Source organism: Plectrocnemia conspersa, unplaced genomic scaffold (genome assembly GCF_051122295.1).
Source record: "Plectrocnemia conspersa isolate PC_06_02 unplaced genomic scaffold, ASM5112229v1 ptg000012l, whole genome shotgun sequence".
NCBI lineage: Eukaryota > Metazoa > Arthropoda > Insecta > Trichoptera > Polycentropodidae > Plectrocnemia > Plectrocnemia conspersa.
The window spans coordinates 29,025,799-29,047,729 of record NW_028277176.1 but is presented as its reverse complement, the minus strand read 5'-3'; the positions used below and the strand labels follow the sequence as shown (position 1 = coordinate 29,047,729).

Here is a 21,931-nt window from a genome sequence, read left to right as displayed (position 1 = left end):
CCAATTACCCGTCATATGGAGATTCAACAAGAAAGCTTGGATGACTTAAGCTACTTTAGAGGATCGGTTCAAAAATCACTTTTGCACAGAAGTGAAAAAATATTTGCGAGACAATAACTTAAGCAACAAGGCTTTGCTAATTTTGGATAATGCACCAGGGCATCCTACTAATTTATCCGAACTATCTGAAGATGTCATAATTGAGTACCTTCCGAAAAATACAACAGCTCTGATCCAACCAATGGATCAGGGTGCAATAGCCACTTTTAAGGCATATTACCTACGCCGAACTTTCAGACAACTTATAAGGGAAACCGATGGTAAATCCTCAATTAAAATATTTTGGAAAAACTATAACATCAAGGATGCTGTTGACAGCATCAGTGAATCATGGAAGGAATTAAAATTAACAACAATGAACCATGTTTGGAAAAAAATATGGCCAGAATGTGTAAAAAGTACTGATGCAGAAGTTAATTGCCTTCCTGAAATTAGGCAAAACATTTTGGATCTAGCACATGATCTCGACTTTGAAGGTTTGAACGAACGTGATGTGCTTGATCTACTTGAAGCTGATAGGGAACCCCTTTCATATAAGGAACTCATTCAGTTGCAAGCAGAACCGGCATTTGATGAAGAGACAGAGCCTGTTGTATTCAAACAGCTAACATCAAAAAAATTGTCAAAAGCTTTTTCTTATTTCGAACAAGGAATAAACATCTTCCTTGAAAACGATCCTGACGTCGAGCGTAGCGCTAAAGTTTCTCGAGGAATTAACTCAGCCATTATCTGTTATTAATCACTGAAGAACGAAAGAGACAAAAAGGCAAGACAAACAACGTTGGACAATTTTTTTAAGCCAGGCCCATCCTTACCAGCGAAAAATGAGAACGACAGTGATCTGCAGGTTACTATTTCTTCATCGTCTTCAGATTAGCCATTTTAAAAAAAAACTATGTATGTATTCATACACATATTTTATGTAACATGAAGTTGTTTCATTTTTGTTAATGGATTATTGTTGGGTTTTGAAGTCTGTTATTATTTTATGTACAAATTTATGTACTTGTTATGTATGTATTTTTGATTTAAATGAAATAGAAAGATAAAATGCATTTTAAATGATAAACCGTGTTACATATTTAACAAATTTGGAATCGATCCCATTGAATTTGTATGAATTTGTATTAGAATAATTGATTCGTTATACGGCTTTTCGGCCGTAAAGCGAGGTATGGGTGTATTGTCTTTACCTTGCAATAATAAATTCATTTGTTAATGTTCCATTGTATCAATGAAGAACATTAATAAAAAAAAAACAGTTGAGCCACAATTAGTATTGAAGAGCAGCATGCGGCTCGCGAGCCACAGCTCCAAGCCCTTGGTATATTATTTGCTTATTTATTTTTGGTGGATGTTTGTTTTTACCATGTTACGTCTCTCATGTATTGTTAAAAATACAGTTGAAAGTCGTCAAATATATTGACCATGACAGTTCAAAGTTAGCCTTGTCGCTAGAGCGGCGTACGAAGGACCATCGTGTTAATTTTCGTGCCGCTCTGTAGATTGGCGCTTGGAATCAATCGCGAGCGCAATTATCTCACGACGTAACGATTTCTTCTTGCGCAACTTGGCTAGCGATCGACGAGTAGTTGTAGAAGAAGGGAAAAAACGCACACAACACGAGCGTCACACAATCTATCTCCCGCTAGCGCGATATTTGAAAGTCCTTAACCCACTTGCGGCAGGCAGGTTTTGCAAATCTCTCTCTGCCAATCATGAGCGGCGCGTGTCCCCGGGCTATGTAGGAACCGGTGGCCAGCTAGCTATATAGTTAGGCGTTCGCGTCATGTCGAAAGCGATCGAAAGGCGATAGATCTGCGGTGGATAATTACCGTTTCGAGGATACGCCACCATAGAGGCGCGCACAACGGGATGATAGCAACCGGTCCGAGAGCAACGAAAGAGAAAATAACGAACACAATACACAAGAGCAATTTGCGCAATTCTATGGCTTCCTCGCTTCATACCTCAAATTAGTCGCTGTCATAGCACACTCTACTAAAGTACTGACTACAATCGCATCTGGTACAAAGTTTGCAAAATGATTGAGCAAAACGTGCGCACACAATACGCGCGCGTTCGAGAGCAGAGGTTAGGAAAGTAAAATAAGCGTTTCTGTGCATAATCAGCCGAAATAGCAATTAGTCATGTCCGTCGTCTTCGTTGACGTTGAGAGGCAAAAAAAGAGCTTTTCACGCTTTGTAACGTATGGAATATAAATCATTTAAACGGCGAGAAAAGAGCGGAATACATAACGAGCGAGCTAATGATAAAAACTACGGGTAATTCGATCACTAATTATGTTTGCTGTAAATCATCATAAGTAATGTAATAACACTGAAAATCAGTCTCATCGTTCAATTACTAAACGACTCTGGATTGACGATAAACGCTATTATCTAAACGTGAAAGGTCGAACAAGAGTTAAAAACGCCAAGACAATTTAGCACATTTAACGTGCGCGCCGCAGGGCAAGCGATTCTTCAACTTATAGGTCATCGCCCAAATTTGGGTCGCCAATGTATTTTTGGAGGGTTGCGAAACGTAGTATAAATTAAATTCAGTGTACACGCAAATAAAATCACACGTGTGTATACCCAAATATTGTGTTAAATTACGATTTTGTCAAATCTTCTAAAGCTAAAAAGATGTCTTAAGACAACTGTAGTCGATCCTATAGATCACGGGTCGTCAACCTGGTCCGTACCGCCCACTAATGGGAATTAAAGGCTTCCGTGGTGGGCGGTGGGCGATTTTTGCTTTTGCCCCAATATCTTTGAAAATTTTGCTTCATAATTTTTGATTTTTGACATGGCAAAATAAAAACTTGTTTTTTCAGATCTCTTAAATTCCTTCTAGAATTGTTATCACCTATATACTGGATTGAAATATAGCGATGTTGGTGGGCGGTGAAAATTTTAACCATAAAAAATAAGGAAAAGTGGGCGGTAAGCATAAAAAGGTTGACGAACCCTGCTATAGATAGTGAGAAGCTCTAACATCTCCATTTTTCAACAATTACGAATTAGAGAAATGGTTTTGTTATATATTATATTGTTGGACCGTAAAAATAAGTAGACTTTTGTATTGTCTCTGACTGTTTCTCTCTCTCTCTTCGAGTTCGAGATCAAGTGCTGTCTCTTTAAATTCATCCTGTGCGCATTTCCTTGCGACACATTTCATAAGGTAACAAGTACAGTACCGTTTTCGGTATCGAGTACACTATCGATTCGTCGCTTCGTTCAAACGAATGATATAAAATCTATCCCTTGTTTACTCTAACTGCTTCATTCAATCTGTGAGGAGACCCAATGGACAACAACAAGTTAACAGTACAGTATTGTTTTGGTATCGAGTACATTATCGATTCGTCGCTTTGTTCAAACGAATGATACAAAAATCATTTGCTCCGATTGCTTTACTATAAACAAACGTTCATATAACTCGATTCTCACGATTAACAATTTACGTCGCAGCAAAATAATTGCGTCTCAATCTTATTGAATCATATAATATTAGGAATACATATATTATAAATCAGAGTATATAACATAACTACTGATTAGCATACTTATATAAATAGGGAAATCTCCTTTGTTTGGGAGCATTCCGTCACATAACTTAAACCAGTCATCAGACCGATAAATATCGATCTTCACCCAGTCGCAGCCATCACGTAGAAATTATAATTATTTTATGGCGTATTCATAAAATAAACTGAGACTTTTGCTAGAAGACATCAAACTCTCCTCGAAACAAAAGAACATCGAATTGGTGGCCCTGGTGAGCTTCATACCGAATCGCCAATATATACAACATAAAACATCAAGAGTCGCAAGAATGAAGTAAGATGTCACTGATTAGCTATCTAAAAATAACTTTTCATATAAAGTGTTCCAGCTCCTTGTAGAAAACACCGAAAACATCGATGAGAAGCTGGATGGCTCATGTAAGAGAAGCGTTCTTCAGCGCTATCCATTTCTAGAATATGGAGCGCAATCCCGAATCTCTAAGGAACTGAAAATCACCAAGCATTGACGGATTGTCGATACACATTAGCAACTTAAAAAATGTTTCATTAAACATACGCTAGGGTAAAAATACGATAATTTGTTTTCCAATGCTCTCAGCAAACGGCTCTAGAGTACAAATACGGATACAATTTGTATTCTCCCTTATATTTTTATAAGTAACACGCGCTCCGTATAACGAAACCGAGCACCTTCCACGCCCTATCGCAAAACATTTATACAATAATGTGAACATTATAATGTATATATATGGTAGTTAAAATTGTGAGGCTCTACATTTGGCGAATATAAACGCGTGGCTGTGCTAGCGATATTTTTTGCGATCGTTGTTTTTTTTGGCTCTCGGAGCATTTCACTCGCACCAAAAGTTGAAAGAAACTAGACTCGCGGTGGAAGCACCTGGGCCAAGTTGGAGAGGAACGTCCAAATATAGCCGTGACATCATTCCCCCGTGGCGATTAGCGAGGGGAGGGGCGCGGAGGGGGGCGACGAGGCGTAATAACTCCGCGGAGCGCAAGGTGGGTCGCAAAAAATGGTTAGCTGCAAAAAAGAAATGTAACAATTTCATAGGAACCGGCTTCGGCGATGACGTAGGCTCGCATGAGCCAGGAGTGGCGAACTGGAAAGGGCAATTTCGACTCGACCAAACCACAAATTAGGCGAGATGTACTTTCCAATTATTTTAAACGTCGACTGGGCGCATAATAACGTAAGTCGAGATACGAAGATTGGGGGAAAAACGAGCAAAAATCGACACACAGCGCGACAGATCAATTTCACGGCGATCGACGGCGAATTTTCCCGATCGGTCGCGCTCCAGTTGACCGATCGTGCGTTAAAAAATCAAGCAAAATACCTACGCGCAGAAATTAGTTATGAATGCCAAATTGCCTCCAATACAACAGCGATTCCAAAAGTTGGTAGGTTGCGAAAAGCTTAAAATATAATCAAGATGGTGAAATACTAAAACAGTGAGAGAGTGAGATCGAGATGCCTAACGTAAAAGTAAAAATCAAGCAAACCGTAAAAAAGCCATTAAAGCACAGAAAACATATATGAGATCATCAGATCATATTTTTAAATAGTATTGCGTTTATATTAATATTTTATATTATAAAAATAAAACATTAGTCATTAAATATTTATTTTGAAAAGCTATTGACATTTTTATTAAGTCAACTTACTGTACATTAACTACCCCAAATTGGGTAGCAATCTAGCCAAGCGTAGCAAAAGCTTTATCAGAACGAAAAGAAAAATTAACATTAAAAATCCTTAGCAAATTGTATGCGGAAGACGAGTATCCTTGTTACGCGTCACTTTCCAGTTAAAAACGGGAGATGAAGACGAAACTTTTTTTTACTGCGATGTTGGGATTTAGTTTATCTACAATCTACGCACATCTAATTCTAAGCCAGAAATTCTCGTGTTATCTCTCAAAGAAAAACTAAAAAAAAAACGAATCTATGTCGAAAATATTTTTTAAAATATGACATTTCAGAGAAATCATATCGGAATACATTTTCAGCAGTAGATTTTAATTTTTACAAGTTCAAATACAATTGATCTGGCAGGTGCTAGTAAAATTATAAGATTTCAACTATTCCATTTCTTGATATGTTTACATACAATGTATAAATATTACAACGAATATATATTTTTCAGTAGTGATATTTTGACCAGTGAAGTCCAAATACATTTTCACCAGTAGATATATATATATATTTCGATTAGCGAAAATATAATTTAACTTATAGGGGCTAGTAAAATTATATAGCACTTAAGAACTTATGTTAGGTCAAGTCCAAAATACAAACTAAACCATCTCATCTCTCAGCGGAAGATACGCATCTCGCATATTGCTCCATAGTTTGTCAATGTTATAAAAATATGATAGCTATTCTTACCGATATTACTATGGTATTCTAATATAAGAGGGCTGATCAAAGTATATTCAAACTGAATTTTGACCAATAGGAGGGCGCAAAAACAATTATCACTTCTCAGAAGTCAAAAATTCACTTCAAAAGCAATAAAATCGTGTCGGCGCCGTCGCAGTGGGAACGCTCGGTAACGAGCGTTTCCACTGCGACGGCGCCGACACGATTTTATTGCTTTTGACGTGGATTTTTGACTTCTGAGAAGTGATAATTGTTTTTTGCGCTCTCCTATTGGTCAAAATTCAGTTTAACGGATAACGGAGTTTTTAATAGGCGATAGTATATTATGTATAGCATGTGCTTTACATAATACACTTTATCGTTGAGGCATATAATATATTTGGGGCAATATCGTTGCACACAAATATATTTTGGGATAATAAAAAAGGTTTCTATAATCATAGTATTTCATTTCGTACATTTATAATCAGTTTGGAAATTTAAAATAAAGTAAATAATTAAGGAAAATTTATAAAATTTAAATTTATAGTGTTCCTATTCTTATATACAGGCGACCTTTCGCACAATTCACTATATCGCACATTTAAAAAAAAAAACATTTTTTTTTTTAAAAAACGTTCTGATAGCGGTGAATCTTTTGCAATCGGGCGTTCGTATGATACAAACAGGTCTAAGATATGTTCAATTTTGCAAAATAAAAATATAATTAAAGAATACGTTCAAAATTGTGGAAAATAAAGATATATTTCCACAATATTTAATGATATGTTTCCAAAAAAACACAGCAAAAAAAACACAGATGAAATGGAAAATCTTTGTCATCGTACATCGATGATCAACATCAAAAATATGTCCCTCTGAGTATTTCAATTATTCAAGCAAAAGCTCTTAGTTTGTACAAAGATTGGAAGGATAGATTAAAAAAATATTTTAACACGGTTTTTCAAGCAAGTAACGGTTGGTTTTACAATTTTTAAATGAGGTATTTTCATAATATTAAATTTACTGGAGAATCGGCTGATGCGGATAAAGACGCTGCAAAATAATTTATTTCCTAATTATCCAAAATTATTGAAGATGTAGAATATTCCTCTAGCCAAATATCTGATGTAGATGAGACAGGTTTATTTTGGAAAACTCTTTAACAATGAAAAATATGAATGAAGCCTTCACGCACCTTGACAAATTTTTAAATATTATGGAAGATTGTGATCCCAATGGAGAACGCATATCTCAAGTGCGTGGGGCGATCAATAAAAACATAGCATGTTATAAAATACTATATGAAGAAAAGAAAAAGAATTGTGGAAAACAGTTAACTCTTGATAACTTTTCGAAGGAAACACCCGCAAACCCCACTTAAACGCCTCTTAAACATCTTATATTTACTTGATAAATAAATATTTTAAAATACACACAATTTCAATTTTTTTACTTCCCTCGACATTCGTACATTCAACATTCGCACACATTTTCAGGAACCAATTATGTGCGAAAGTCGAGGGCCGCCTGTAGTAACCGAAAGATGGAGCAGATATGATATAAGATTTAAGGTCGGAATAGCGTTGTCTGTATGGTCCTGACTGGTAACTCAGAGGGCGCGGGTTCGAGCCACGGCAGCAAACTCGAATTTTAATTTATAAAAATGCGCTATTATTAAAAACTGGCCCCGACTGCAAAGTGACATCTATTACATCGTAATTTATAATTAATTATATAGATGTTACCGATTATGATGGTTTTTTTATTTTTACGTGTAGGTATTTACCCACTTGGTACAGATTTATCCCGTTATAACGCATTAGACTTACGTCCGTCAGGTTACAACGGGAGATTAAAAAATGCATTACTACGTGCTATGTAGCAACTGCGAGCAGGTTGTCAAGATATTTCAGCATTACCTTTGTTTTCCGCCCGCCGTTGCAGGTCATTGTTAGGGCGTAGCCTTCAAGGCGAATTCTTCAACTTCGTAGTGCATACGACCGCCGTTAAATTTATGGCGCGCGCACAGTAATCAGATCAAATGATCCGATAGCGATAATGACAGTGCCCGCGCTTTGAGCCCCCTTCAGGCAATGAAATCGTGTAATTTTTGGCCAGAGCACCTAATTGACTTTGTCCAGAAGCACGCGCCCGGACTAGGTCGGCCAAAGATAACATCGCAAAATTATTAATATGGCTGACGTTGTGTATTTTTAATGCTCTTATATTGATTGCTTAGAGTTATTATTTCAATTAAGCATAACTGGTCAATGTCAGCAGTGGTCAGTCGCAGCTAGAGGTGTCTGGCTTTGCGTGCATAATCAGTCTCTGGTGCAGCTCTTTGTCAAACTATTTAAAAGCAAACATATAATACACCCACATTTATTTCATTACTATACATATTGTAAATTAGTAGCTCCCAATTTTCCACCAACTCAAGGTTCAAGACCTTTGAATTTGTCAAGCGATGCGGTCCTCATTTTTTATAATCATACATTAGTTTCACCGAAGTGTGCATGACATCATAAACAGAGGTAACGTATGCGACTTGATAAATAACCAAATTTGCATGTGCACGTGTGTGCGGAAATTGCTGACGCATAATCTGCAGGTCGGACGCAACGTGAGCCCACTCATAGTGCGGTGTTTTTCCACGTCATTTTAATTGTCGCCGTTGAACGAAACAGTCCTTGGCCTTTTTCTAAGCGATCTGAGCGCACTTCGCAACCGGTCACAATGACGGCAAATTTCACTTTTCTCAGCTGGTTCACTTTCGCACGGAGGGGCCGGCGGATGCCCTCAGATTTATAGGTTAGCGGCAAAGAAGAGGAGCGGACAATTTTCGTCATGAACCAGATTTTTTCCGAGCGGCGAACGAGTTCAATCGGCGGCGATTAAAAATAATGCGCGGTGCCGATTTCATAAAATGGAACGGTGGCGTAAATCTACAACGGGACGCTTCTTATATACCAAAGCAAATTCATGATGGTCTCGAAGAGATGATCCAAATCGCGCATCACAAACGAGCAACGATTACCACCCAGCCGCTCGACGATAAACCACTAACTAAATCGACTACTGCCGGTAGTGAACGCATCTAAAACGTAACCATCGCATGCATGCACACGGGCGCGGAATTTCCACAATGCGAGGCCTTTGTTTTCCCGGCGGTGAAAAACTACAAAGGTCGAAGGGCGAGCGCGACCTCGACGGACGCTTTTAAAAATTCAAAGTCGTTCCAACAAGCTAACGTGTGTGTGAATACATCTGTCGCGTGATAGTCAAAGCGATCGAACATAAATTCGATAAAATCGAAAGAAAAAAAGCACATTAAAATTACATTAGCTTTGAATGGGTGAGTTGAGAATTAAGGCGCGTCTAGCCTAAATACGATACTTGCGTGCGAATAAACGCGTGAAAAATTAAGTCAGTTGTTAGAATATTCTTTAAGTATGGTAGTTCGTAAAAAATGTATTTATAACATAATTCAGTGAGATGTGCAAATTTATTACAGGCAAAAGGATGTATCGTTTTTTTAGTCGAAACATTGTATTGTATAATATGAATTCACGATTATTCATAACGCAGCAAAATTATATCCTGGCTACAGTATTACAATCGTCAAAATAACATTGTACCCAATGAAATACAATATTTTTAACTAAGCATAAATCGATTATTTTTTGATTTATCCAACCGTCCCAATATGGAACATTTTAAAATACTGCGCGGAATAACGTATCGGGCAACACGATAACAGTAGCACTTTTATTTAGAATTCAGCTTGGTTTCGTCTTCGGTCGTGTAACAACCTCAAATTGAAAATTATCAGCGAGCGGGCAAAAATAATATATATTGACGATATTGCAGAACGTAGTGCAACTACAGCTATTAAAATCGCATGTTTAGTATGCGGCAAAGGTGTAGTTAAAGTTGAACGTATCGTTTTTAGTTCAACAAGTCTAGCTTCGGAAATTTATCATTGAAATTAAAGACAAACGTAGATGCAAGTATTTGCAGAAGTATTTGATCAACTAAACTTTGAACATATGCTTAGCGATTGAGTTGGATCATATATGAGAACCGTGTAAATCGTTGCTCGTCAGATAAAAGCGGAAATATTGTATTTTTAGTATAACATAAACGAGAATTGTACCAGAAAATGTGATTATTTATTTATTAAAAATCTGACCAGTATGACTTAACAGGTTGCCTTAATGCGTCATGATGGTCTTTATACAAAAGTTTTATTCAACACTTCATATACACACATATATACATTAACTCAATCACGCATTCATGTGCATACGTCTCACCCCAAGACTTTTCGTAGGATTTAGTTCGCAGTCACGATTTTATTGCTTTTGGCGTGAATTTTTGACTTCTGAGAAGTGATAATTGTTTTTTGCGTTCTCCTATTGGACAAAATTCGGTATAGATATGCTTGAATTTGGCCATAAAAATGCATGTCAGTTAATGAAATACTATAAATCTTATATGAAATATTAAAAAAACGACCACTGACTGGTTAAATTTTAACCTCTTCCCCCAACCCAATGGAAAAAGACAGAAATGACGACCCTGTTTTAATAGAAAAATACAAATTTTCCAAAAGGATATAATAGAAAAGACATTAAAAAAAAAGCTGTTTTAGAATCTGATATTTCTTCTTCAGCCATCATTAACTATCAAACAATTAAAAACCCTGTTGAACGATTAAAACCATCAATTGCATTTTTATTAAATCCCTTTGTAATCGATGTGATTAATAATGGTTTTACAATATCAAAATGTTTCCTTCCTGTAACTGTATCAGGAGAAATGTAATTATTTGAGATGCAAGAATATCAAGTTCTCCAAATGTTACATAAATCAGCAAAATTAATCAATGAATTTTGGAAATGTGTAACAGCAATTAAGTACAACAATTTAAAAAACGCAGCATATCGTTAACTGTCAATTTATGGATCGACATATCAATGGCTTTAAAACTCCATATTTGACAACTTTACAGGAGAAACAAAAAACTAAATAGACAACTTGAAAATAGGAATATAAAATAATATCTCAAGTTTGTAGTGTTTAATTGGAGATTTTGGGGATAGCAATTTTTGAGCATGTGTATTTCAACTAAAGGTACAAGATGATATGTAATTTTCACCCAAAAGTGGATTTAGCAAATTTACACTTTAAGCCATCGATATGATGTTGAAACTGATTGAATCGAAAATTGACAAGAAGTGCAATTTCTATTTATCAACCTGATTATAAAAAATTAATTTCAACATTACAAATTCATAAACCTAGCAAAGATTAAATAAAAAAGTGTAATAAATATGTAAAAATTGTCAAAATATATATACAGGCGGCCCTCGACTTTCACACAATTCGCCATTTCCCACATTAAAAAAAAAACGATTTTTTAATTTTTTTTTAAAAAAAAAAAACGTTTTGATAGCGGTGAATCTTTTGCTTCAATCGCACGTTCGTACGATACAAACAGGTCTACGATATGTTCAATTTTGCAAAATAAAAATATAATTAAAGAATACGTTCAAAATTGTGGAAAATAAAGATATGTTTCCAAAAAAACACAGCAAAAAAAAACATGGAAGAAATGGAAAATCTTTGTCATCGTAGATCGATGACCAACATCAAAAAGATGTCCCTCTGAGTATTTCAATTATTCAAGCAAAAGTTCTTAGTTTTAACAAAGATTGGAAGGATAGATTAAAAAAATATTTTAACACGGTTTTTCAAACAAGTAACGGTTGGTTTTGCAATTTTAAAATGAGGTATTCTTTTCATAATATTAAATTTACTGGAGAATCGGCTGATGCGGATAAAGATGCTGCAAAAGAATTTATTTCCTAATTATTCAAAATTATTGAAGATGTAGAATATTCCTCTAACCAAACATTTAATGTAGATGAGACAGGTTTATTTTGGAAAACTCTTTAACAATGAAAAATATGAATGAAGCCTTCACGCATCTTGACAATTTTTTAAATATTATGGAAGATTGTGATCCCAATGGAGAACGCATATCTCAAGTGCGTGGGGCGATCAATAAAAACATAGCATGTTATAAAATACTATATGAAGAAAAGAAAAAGAATAGTGGAAAACAATTAACTCTTGATAACGCCCGCAAACCCCACTTAAACATTTACTTGAAAATAAATATTTTAAAATACACACAATTTCAATTTTTTTTACTTCCCTCGACTTTCGAACATTCAACATTCGCACACATTTTCAGGAACCAATTATGTGCGAAAGTCGAGGGCCGCTTGTACTATGATTCAATTTTTTTTAAGTAGGTATAATATTGGATATTATATAATATATTAAATAAACATTGTTACTATATTTTTAAAATAAGTTTTAAAAATATTTTTTCCTAAAACGAATGATCGTTTCTGCATTTAATATGATCAAGCTAATAATATATTACTGTAAAAATTACTGTGATATGTATGATATTTCATTTATGTATGCCGCTCTATCAATATTTGTTATTATATACGTATATTTACAGATTAAACGACAAAATAAATCAATACGCTTTTATTGACTTGCACTTGAAAATAAACGTCTGTTTACTTATTTTTTACGAGTGTAATAAAACGTTTCCATTTGATTAGTCCATAAATATATTTATCCTCATCAGTTAAGACAGAATTTCAACGTATCTAATTGAGACAATCTGCAATATTGTATAAAATACTGAGAAACCGCAGTTGAAAAAATACTCAATGAACAAGTATGACGCGCAGAAATGCTATAGGGAAAAAACGGAGAAAAGGGGAGAAATATGGAGCGCGATCACGCCACATTTTTCCGAGTAGAGGTTAATAATAAATAATTTATTGCAAAAAATACGTATGTATGTATGTACGTGACACGTAATGGTGGGACTGGGTCAACACGGCAATGGCGGAAATAGCAACTTCATGCAATGTTCAGAGGGAAATTTTCATATGTGAAACAATGAAAGCCTTGACAGGGGGACACTCTGGATGATAAAACACCAGAAACTGGCGTATCCTTATAGTGCGTGGGAGCCGACATGGCGAATATTTTGGCACCCCGTTTGCCAAGAATTTCCCGAGAATACATAGCTCGTCTATGTTTTGACAAATTGATACAAGCCGCAATCGGGATCTTGATTGAAATTTCCCGAAAACGCGTTCAAAAATATATTAGGGACGATCGTTAGCGCAAATTGCCGTAACCATAACAGCGCGCTAACGACGACAATACTTTCGATATAAAAAATCAAACATTGAAATTTCTGAATAATTGTAGGTAGAGGCGAATGTCATGCAAGGTTACATTTTTAATGCTGATATCGTCTATTTGCTGTCGCGTTAGATATGAACGGTCTTTTTCAGCAGATCGCAAATTTTAGCGATAAATAATAAAAATAAATATTATTTAAAATAGCGGCAGGAAGGTGATGAGCCTCGTGATTCGCAATCAAAATAATTTCCATTCAAATTAACTATGAACTGGTGTAATAAATAATGTAATTTGCAGTAATTGCAATGTTCAAAAGTCAGTCAAGGATATACATATATACAACATACAACCGGCGATTATGAACCACCCTGTTCGCGTTAACGACCCGCTCTACTTTTTCGACTAATTTATCAAAAAGCTGCGAAAATTTGCGCACCTCCCTATATAACCACCTAAAACTTAAACGCTTTACGCCCGTGACCCACATGCGAAAAACTATTAGTAGATATGTCCCCAGAATCAGGATGACCAGATATTCCGGGTTTTCAGCTTCCGCGTTCTATATATCAGATTTTCTCTTGTGTGATGATGGAAAGACGCACGTTTTTCTTAAAGCTCGGTTCACAACGACTGGATCTAAGACAGTCTTCAACAATGCGTACACAAATAATTACTGTATATTTAGAAAAGAAGAGAACTGTAAACTGCCATGTACCGAAATCGGATAGAAAGTGTCTCGTGACGTCAGAAATCTCCGGTCACGGACGGGAAGGCAATCATTCAAAAGTCGAGAAATATATATATTTATTGTTTGACCAAAAACTGGTTTTGGATGCGTCGCACGCCGCTACAGACGGGAAACAACCGACGAAGCGTCGTCATCAGGAAAAAATAAATTGTTAAAACTCGAACATGTACAAATTTATCAAAACGTTTGCACACTGTGGGGCAACCTTTGAATGACTTTCGACTGCAAGTGTGTGAAGAAAAAATCGATTTGGAGCTCGGGACGTTTGAAGGATGAACAAACATGAGAGATAACTCGTTGACCTTTTTGAGACTTGCACGATGTAATCGTTTAAAAAAAGATATTATATTCCTAAACAAGATTATCATCGACGATTATGTGTACGATGAAAACAAACACAAGTCTGGAAACACACTGCCATCTATTGTCGCTGAAATACAACTAACAACAATTGTTTTTAATATCTGTGAGACATCTATATTTAAAATAAGAAATTAATTAAATTATAAAATATTTTGTGCATGACACTAATTTTATTTTTCGCCGCAAGGTGGCGCTCGATTTTATTAAATTATTATAAAATAAATAAATAATGTAATGTAATATTAATTTTACATATAAATTAAATTTTATGTATGATAAAAATATAGGCATACACTTGACACATTACATAAATCGCGAAAAATAATTATGATAAATTTCGATTTTTAAGTATTTAATGCAAAATATTACTCTCGTAATAATGCTTATTTTTAATAATAAATAAATAAGACTATATAAAATAAGAAAAAGAATAAAAAGAATAAAAAAGAAACGCCCGAACAGGGACTTGAACCCTGGACCCTTGGATTAAAAGTCCAATGCTCTACCGACTGAGCTATCCGGGCAACGGCACTCGCTGCGAAATTATTCAACAAGACTGCCGTGCGCTAAACTTAACTCGATTTTCTTCAAATTTTTTTTATTATATATGCACCTGTTAATATAAATCAACTATTTATTCCATATATTTTTAACTTCAAGTATTTACAAAAATAATTAAAATCATATAGCCAGTAAAACTTATGTGTGATACATTATATAGAAACAATAAATTCAGCGCCATCTATATAAATATTAAGAAATAACTATTTAATAGCAAATACTTGAACCATTTAAACTCATATTTTTACCATTCGTTTACAAATGATCAACAAATTTCAAAAATTATAAAAAAAAAATCATTTCAAAAGCACAGTTACATACACATATTAAAACTGTAATTTAGTATTTAGAAAATAATAATTAATTTAAAAAATAAAATTTTAACCATAAGCAATAGATGTAGCTCAAAAAGACCAGATTAATTTACGAATTTGACATTTGAAAGTTGCTTTGTATGTATGTACTTTTAAAAATCATGAATTTAACCATTTTAATAAATTTACTCAAAATAGGTTTTAATTAATTATGCGTTTCATTCATTAAAACCATATATAAAAGGCTAATGATGCACGCGCTATTTTTTATTATTTAAAAATCAAACGAGTTTGTTTCTCTTGCAGTCAATGGCATGCAAACGGAACATTTATATAATAATTTGTGTATAGAAAATAATTATAATTAAAATATACTGCATATTTAGTGCGTTTCTTGCAACCCCAAAATGAAACAATTGATGTCATACTTTCAATGAAAAATCAGTGTTTATGAGGTTGTGCAGTAAGATTATTTTCCCCGCTCATTGTTAACTTATGTACGTTTTATTTAGAGGTTGCTCACACCTCTAATTCGCACCTCCCTCGGGGAGGGCACGCCTCGCTGTTTGCGACCCACGCCATAGCAGACAAAAATTCGCAGACACTGTATTTCGCAAATTGTAAGCGTGCACGGACATGCGAATCGGACAATGCGGTGGCCCGGCACGTAATGTCAGGTTTTCGGGCATGACACGACCAAGGCCGGCGCTGCTTTTTTCGGATGGCAACAAAAACGACCGGTCATTTTCTGCAAAGGTAAATGCACGACCGCGAAGGTCGGCCCATCGACGCAGTTAGCTACCAAAGTTTTTGAACAGGTTTTTTAAAAAAGAAAAAAATCAAAAAGTGCGCACGCATAATGTTGCCGTTCTAACCCGCGGCCGCCACAATATGTCAACAACAGCTGTTTGATCAGCTGACGGCTGCCAAATGCAACCTGTGTTAAAAAATAATATAACATTTCGTGTCGTTCGAGTATATTTTTTTAAATGGCGATTATTAATCTTGCGGATGACATCACAGTGCCGAATTTGCGTCGGCCAAATTTTGTCCGTTTTGGCACAATGCACCGAGAGAAGACGTAACGAGTGTGTGCGGTATATTTATGTTAAAAAATATCGAAAAACGGAGGCCCCGAAGTTGAGAAGTTCTGCACTAGATATATAGATCATCGTAGATTGCGAAGAATCAATCGAAGCGAGTCGCAGACGGTGCGTGACGATATGTGTAAATAAAAGCTTAATCGGCGTCATTCATTGTTCAATTGAATTATTATCATTTTTTATATTAATTAAATCAACGTGAGATGATATTTCATTGTAATTGTGAAAAACCACCGATAGTATTTTTTTATATAATGAATATGCACAAATTCATATTCCTATACGTATCGTATGTAAAAAGTATTTCTTATAATTCCGTTTAATTGGTTTGGATGTTGGTAAAATTAAAATAGTTAAAAAATACTATAAATAAATAGATATAAAATTAATTATAATAAATAATTTCACGGCTCAATAAAACTATAGATAGTTTTAGAACTTTCATTAGGTAAAGTTAGGTTTGAGTTTGAAGTGGCGGCTCGTGATTTAAATAGTTGGGGGTGCTGCCGTATTATTATTTTATAATGTAATTATAACTTAAACGCGCTGTGTTAATTAAAAAAAATAATAATATGGCAGCACCCCCACTATTTAACCACGAGCTGCCACTGTTTTAAACATCAAATGTACGTTTCGCAACTGTCAAATTGAGTTTCAACGACAGTTTAGAACAGTATAAAATTGCACTAGTGCCTATAAATTAAATTATATTTTCGCTACTAGTGAACATACATCTACTGGTGAACATGTATTCAAATATGATTTCACTGATACGCCGGTGAAAATATAATTTCACATAATTATTGTTACGTAACATGACAACGGCTGCAGCCACATTGAACATAAAAACATTTTAATACGGAAATATTCTTTTCAAATCGTTCAAAAACTACATTGTTAAGATGAAGCTGTCAAAGCGTCGATAATATTGACAAATTTCAACCCGCGCTGGTCGAAAATTAACTGAGGCGATTATCATAGACAATAAATTGATTTTTTTAGTACAATCTACGTTTTAACAATCAATCTATCGAAACGATGACTGTGACAATAGTCATTCAAAATTCTAGATAACCCTTGATTAATTAATTTGAATTGATATAGTGCTAAATATAAAAACGTTTGTTAAAAACGTATGCATCGCGCATTTTACGCATGAATCAACGCTTGGAATTCGGAAACTGGGCGTTTGTGGCTTTTTTAATTACCAAAATATATTTCGCTCACATTTTTTTATCGTTTGTCCTCAATACTGAATTTAAAATTGTTGTAAATGATTGAATCAAATTTTGTATACATATAACGTTAGCATCATTGATTTTTTTAAAACGTGACAGTCTTCATCAATAATCTTTTAAAAAAAAATACACCACATGACGAAAGCATAAAGAAATTAAGATATATCCGGAGTTCTTGGTTGGATTTATGGGTATGTTTTTGAGTGGTTACATCTTTTGTAATGACAATATTTATAAAAATTGTGATGCCGAATCCGTAACAATCTAGTTTAAGTACTGCAAGGCGCAACGCTCAAAAACCACCGGTTTTATACCCCAACATTTGTTTGTAATTATAAATATTTTATGCCTTTGGCCATTGTGATGAACAATTTAAATAAATACGCGCATGCAATGGGCCAAACGAGATAAACCCTGGACTATTTTGAATTGAAAAAGAGTGATGCTCTCTGATGAGATTAAAATAAATTCATACGGGGCAGATGGGGGTACACTACGTTCGTTGCTCAAGTGGCGAAATGTCTTTAGGCAACTAAATGATCTGGCGGTGCTTCTTATATTTCGGAATGGAAGGTATCTACTATATCGACGGAACAGTAAAAACTTTCCAGAACTATTTTTTACTTTTTCTAATTGGCTCAATTTTAACTGTACATATTTAATAATATACGAGAAAATATTGGAGCGGTCCTGGAATAGTCTTTAATTAAACCGATAGAAAGATTTTGCAACGACGAATTTGAAGCCGAACTTGTTGAATCGTTCATTAATTCAATGCTTTTCCGTATTTTAGCAGCTTTGAAGGCTAAATATGGTGCAACACAATATTAACATTTTAGATAATTTCAAAGCGTTGTATTATTTATTTAAATTTATAAGTTTAAAAAAAATATAACAAATGATGATTTCGAAAATGAGTCAAGTATATACTAATTCTAGCTCATTGGTCTGTTTCCCATGGACCCGGCAATAGAACACTCGCCTCCGTTTTGTCAATGATCAAATAAATGGGCCAAGAACTGCACACTCGTCACAAAAACATTACCATTCACCACGCCTCTCTGTCTCTCGTCGTTTGGCCATCGAGTCGTTTGCACACAAATTTGGTTCTAATGCATTTAGCACACTTCACTTCGAGAAGAAGGAAAGCCGCAGACGGCGAATGCAAGCGGCAATTATTAACGAAAATATGCGCGTCGTGAACGTGGCCTACATTTTGCTGACAAACAATGGCCGGGCACGTGTGTTCGTGTGCATAAAGCGGACAATTCAGCCGGAACTGTCTGAAAGGAGAGTCGAATTCAACCGTGAAAAGTGCGACTCCGAGAATCTGAGAACACTGCCGATGTGCAGGAAACACGAAGGAAGTACTACACGTGTAAAATAATTAGTTGCGCAATAGCTGAACTGCGACTTTACTATCGCATGTCGCATTTATATTTTCCTTGTATTATTAAATATTTGTCGGTTTTCCGGGCTAACGAAACGAAGTTCAAGCAACGTCGCTGTATCGACGATGATACGTGCGACACTTTGGAAATGGTACGTACGGATAATACCGGTTTTTAATTTAAAATAACTGAAATAGCGAACGAGCGCTATTCGGAACTGTGTGACTCCATATCTGTGCGATATTGCCTGATGTTCGCTGTTTAATTACGCACAATTTCGTATAATTGCAAGACGCAATTAAAGTAATAATAAAATTGCTAATAAGACTATTTGAAAACCGCTTTAATGAGATAATTTACAATCAAACTTTCGGCTAAAGACGTATGCCACTTTTGCACGAATGAATAAGCGTTTGCATTATTTATTAGCTACACGCCGCAAATAATCTATTTTTTAATAGGATTATTAATATAAGTTGGCAAATGGCGTGAGCACTACTGTCCATGCGTTTAACATAATGATTATATCACAATACAAAAATGACAGTTCAGCAATTAATAGTATCGAGTTTCGCCAGACTACTCAGAAAATTCTCCATCATGCATGAATCTTTGGTATGCGGCGGTCCTTCAGAAAACGCATGTTTACTTAGCTAATTAATTTCTTAGAGCCATGGGTCCGTTATGCACGACGCGTTTGCCATTTCTCTCGTATTCTAATTCAATATTCAAGTACATAAGTGATTTTCCTGATTACAAATATTAGTCAACCCTTTGCTGCCAGCGTAACGAAATATTCTTGTCGGTGGAACATGCCAAAATATCTACTTGGATATGCTTAGAAAATTTCATTACTTTTGGAGCGCAAATCACATAGTTAAAAATCATGAGATAGTACAAAAAATATTCATCAAATATTTGACATGGCGGTTCTTGATTATTTTATCAACTTTGATGCATTTTTACACATTTTTGAATTTATAATAGATAATTATAAGTGTTAATTTTCGTTTTCCGTTAATACTGTTATAAAAATACGGATATTGTAAAATTAGGAATGTATAATTGCGTAAATTTTGGAAAAGGTGTAATTTTTTCGTCGTCCCAGCAAGTGCATAATGGCGAGCCTCCGACTCAACACGTGCGCGCGACTTTTTCTTTGGTTCTATTCATAGAAAGCAATATCGAGGACATTTAAAAATTAGAAGCATGTAAATAACACACTTTTATAACATATTAACAAATTTATTTTGATGTAATTTCACCTTTATTTTTAATAAATTCTTGTATTCTGCCTGGCAACGATAAATACAGATTTTCAATTATTTTGAGATTGTTCTCCTCTTCCCACACCTCCATAATATGTTTTTGCCATGTTAATGATGTGATTCCCATCAACTCTATAGATAGAGGATTAATTTAGTGGAAGTTTGAATGTAAAAACTATAATTAGAACGCTCATTACTGAGTGTTCCCATTCAATATAATATCCCCACCTAATATACTAACGCCTATTAAAAACTCGGTGCCGTCGCAGTGGGAACGCTCGTTACCGAGCGTTCCCACTGCGACGGCGCCGACACGATTTTATTGCTTTTGACGTGAATTTTTGACTTCTGAGAAGTGATAATTGTTTTTGCGCCCTCCTATTGACCAAAATTCGGTTTGAATTTATTTTGATCAGAAGTCTGTAGTAATATCGGTAAGGAAAGCTATCATATTTTTATTATTGAAAAGCTTTTTCAAGGACTACAGTTACAATATTTTGACAATAAAAAATATATACCTAAAAGTATATTGAAGGGTAAACTAAAAAAAATACGAATAATTATATACAAACGATCCATAAATATAAATTTTGGTACCAAGCATAAATAAAGAAAATGTGAGCACAGCAATGTAACAAAAATTCTGCGAGATTGCGTGTCATGAAATATCTTAAAAAATGATCCATTACGGGCATGTCATTTTAAATCGATTATATGAAAAAAATAGCAATTACCTGTGTATTGTATATAATTTTGCCTATTATTTCAATAATTAAAACCTCAAACATATAAAAGTCAGAGAAAGCTCGTTACCGAGCGTTCCCACTGCAACGGCGCCGACACGATTTTATTGCTTTTGACGTGAATTTTTGACTTCTGAGAAGGGATAATTGTTTTTGGCCCTCCTATTGACCAAAATTCGGTTTGAATTTATTTTGATCAATATTTTCATATCAGAAGTCTGTAGTAATATCGGTAAGGAAAGCTATCATATTTTTATTATTGAAAAGCTTTTTCAAAAACTACAGTTACAATATTTTGACAATAAAAAATATATACCTAAAAGTATATTGAAGGGTAAACTAAAAAAAAGACGATTAATTATATACAAACGATCCATAAATATACACTTTGGTACCAAGCATAAATAAAGAAAACGTGAGCACAGCAATGTAACAAAAATTCTGCGAGATTGCGTGTCATGAAATATCTTAAAAAATTATCCATTACGGGCATGTCATTTTAAATCGATTATATGAAAAAAATAGCAATTACCTGTGTATTGTATATAATTTTGCATATTATTTCAATAATTAAAACGTCAAACATATAAAAGTCAGAGAAACATTTGAAGCCATACTCGAGCGACGCGACGATTGTATAATTGGACGAAATAAAAATGAGCTCAGCAATTTTCCAGTTTTCTTTTCGAGCTAATCGGAAATCGCCACCAACGCGTTTTGAGATAGGCCAACCTGACGAAGGTCGAAAGTGTTAAAAAAAAGGAGTCAAGGGTCTGTGTGGCGACTGAATCTTCTTATCTCGTTTCCGCCATAGAAGATTGTTTGTAATCGACGTTTTTCAAATTGAAAATTACAGTCGTTTTGCTGTCGCTGCAATGGCTCGATTAACCAGTGGCGTTTTAAAATTTAAGAAAAAGAGCGTGACCGTGACGTCATAAAATTGGCCGAGACATACGGATTTTCTTCGCGTTAGGAAAATG

The 21,931-nt window shown here is 34.9% G+C and overlaps 1 protein-coding gene and 1 non-coding gene across 5 annotated transcripts in view; both read right to left on the bottom strand.

Moving 5' to 3' along the window:
- LOC148228875 (uncharacterized) overlaps nt 1–21,931 on the bottom strand; it is a 113,135-nt gene that overhangs the window by 62,107 nt on the left and 29,097 nt on the right. The window lies entirely within an intron of this gene.
- On the bottom strand, nt 14,785–14,857 carry TRNAK-UUU (transfer RNA lysine (anticodon UUU)). Its single transcript has one exon. It is a non-coding gene; the product is annotated as a tRNA-Lys (tRNA).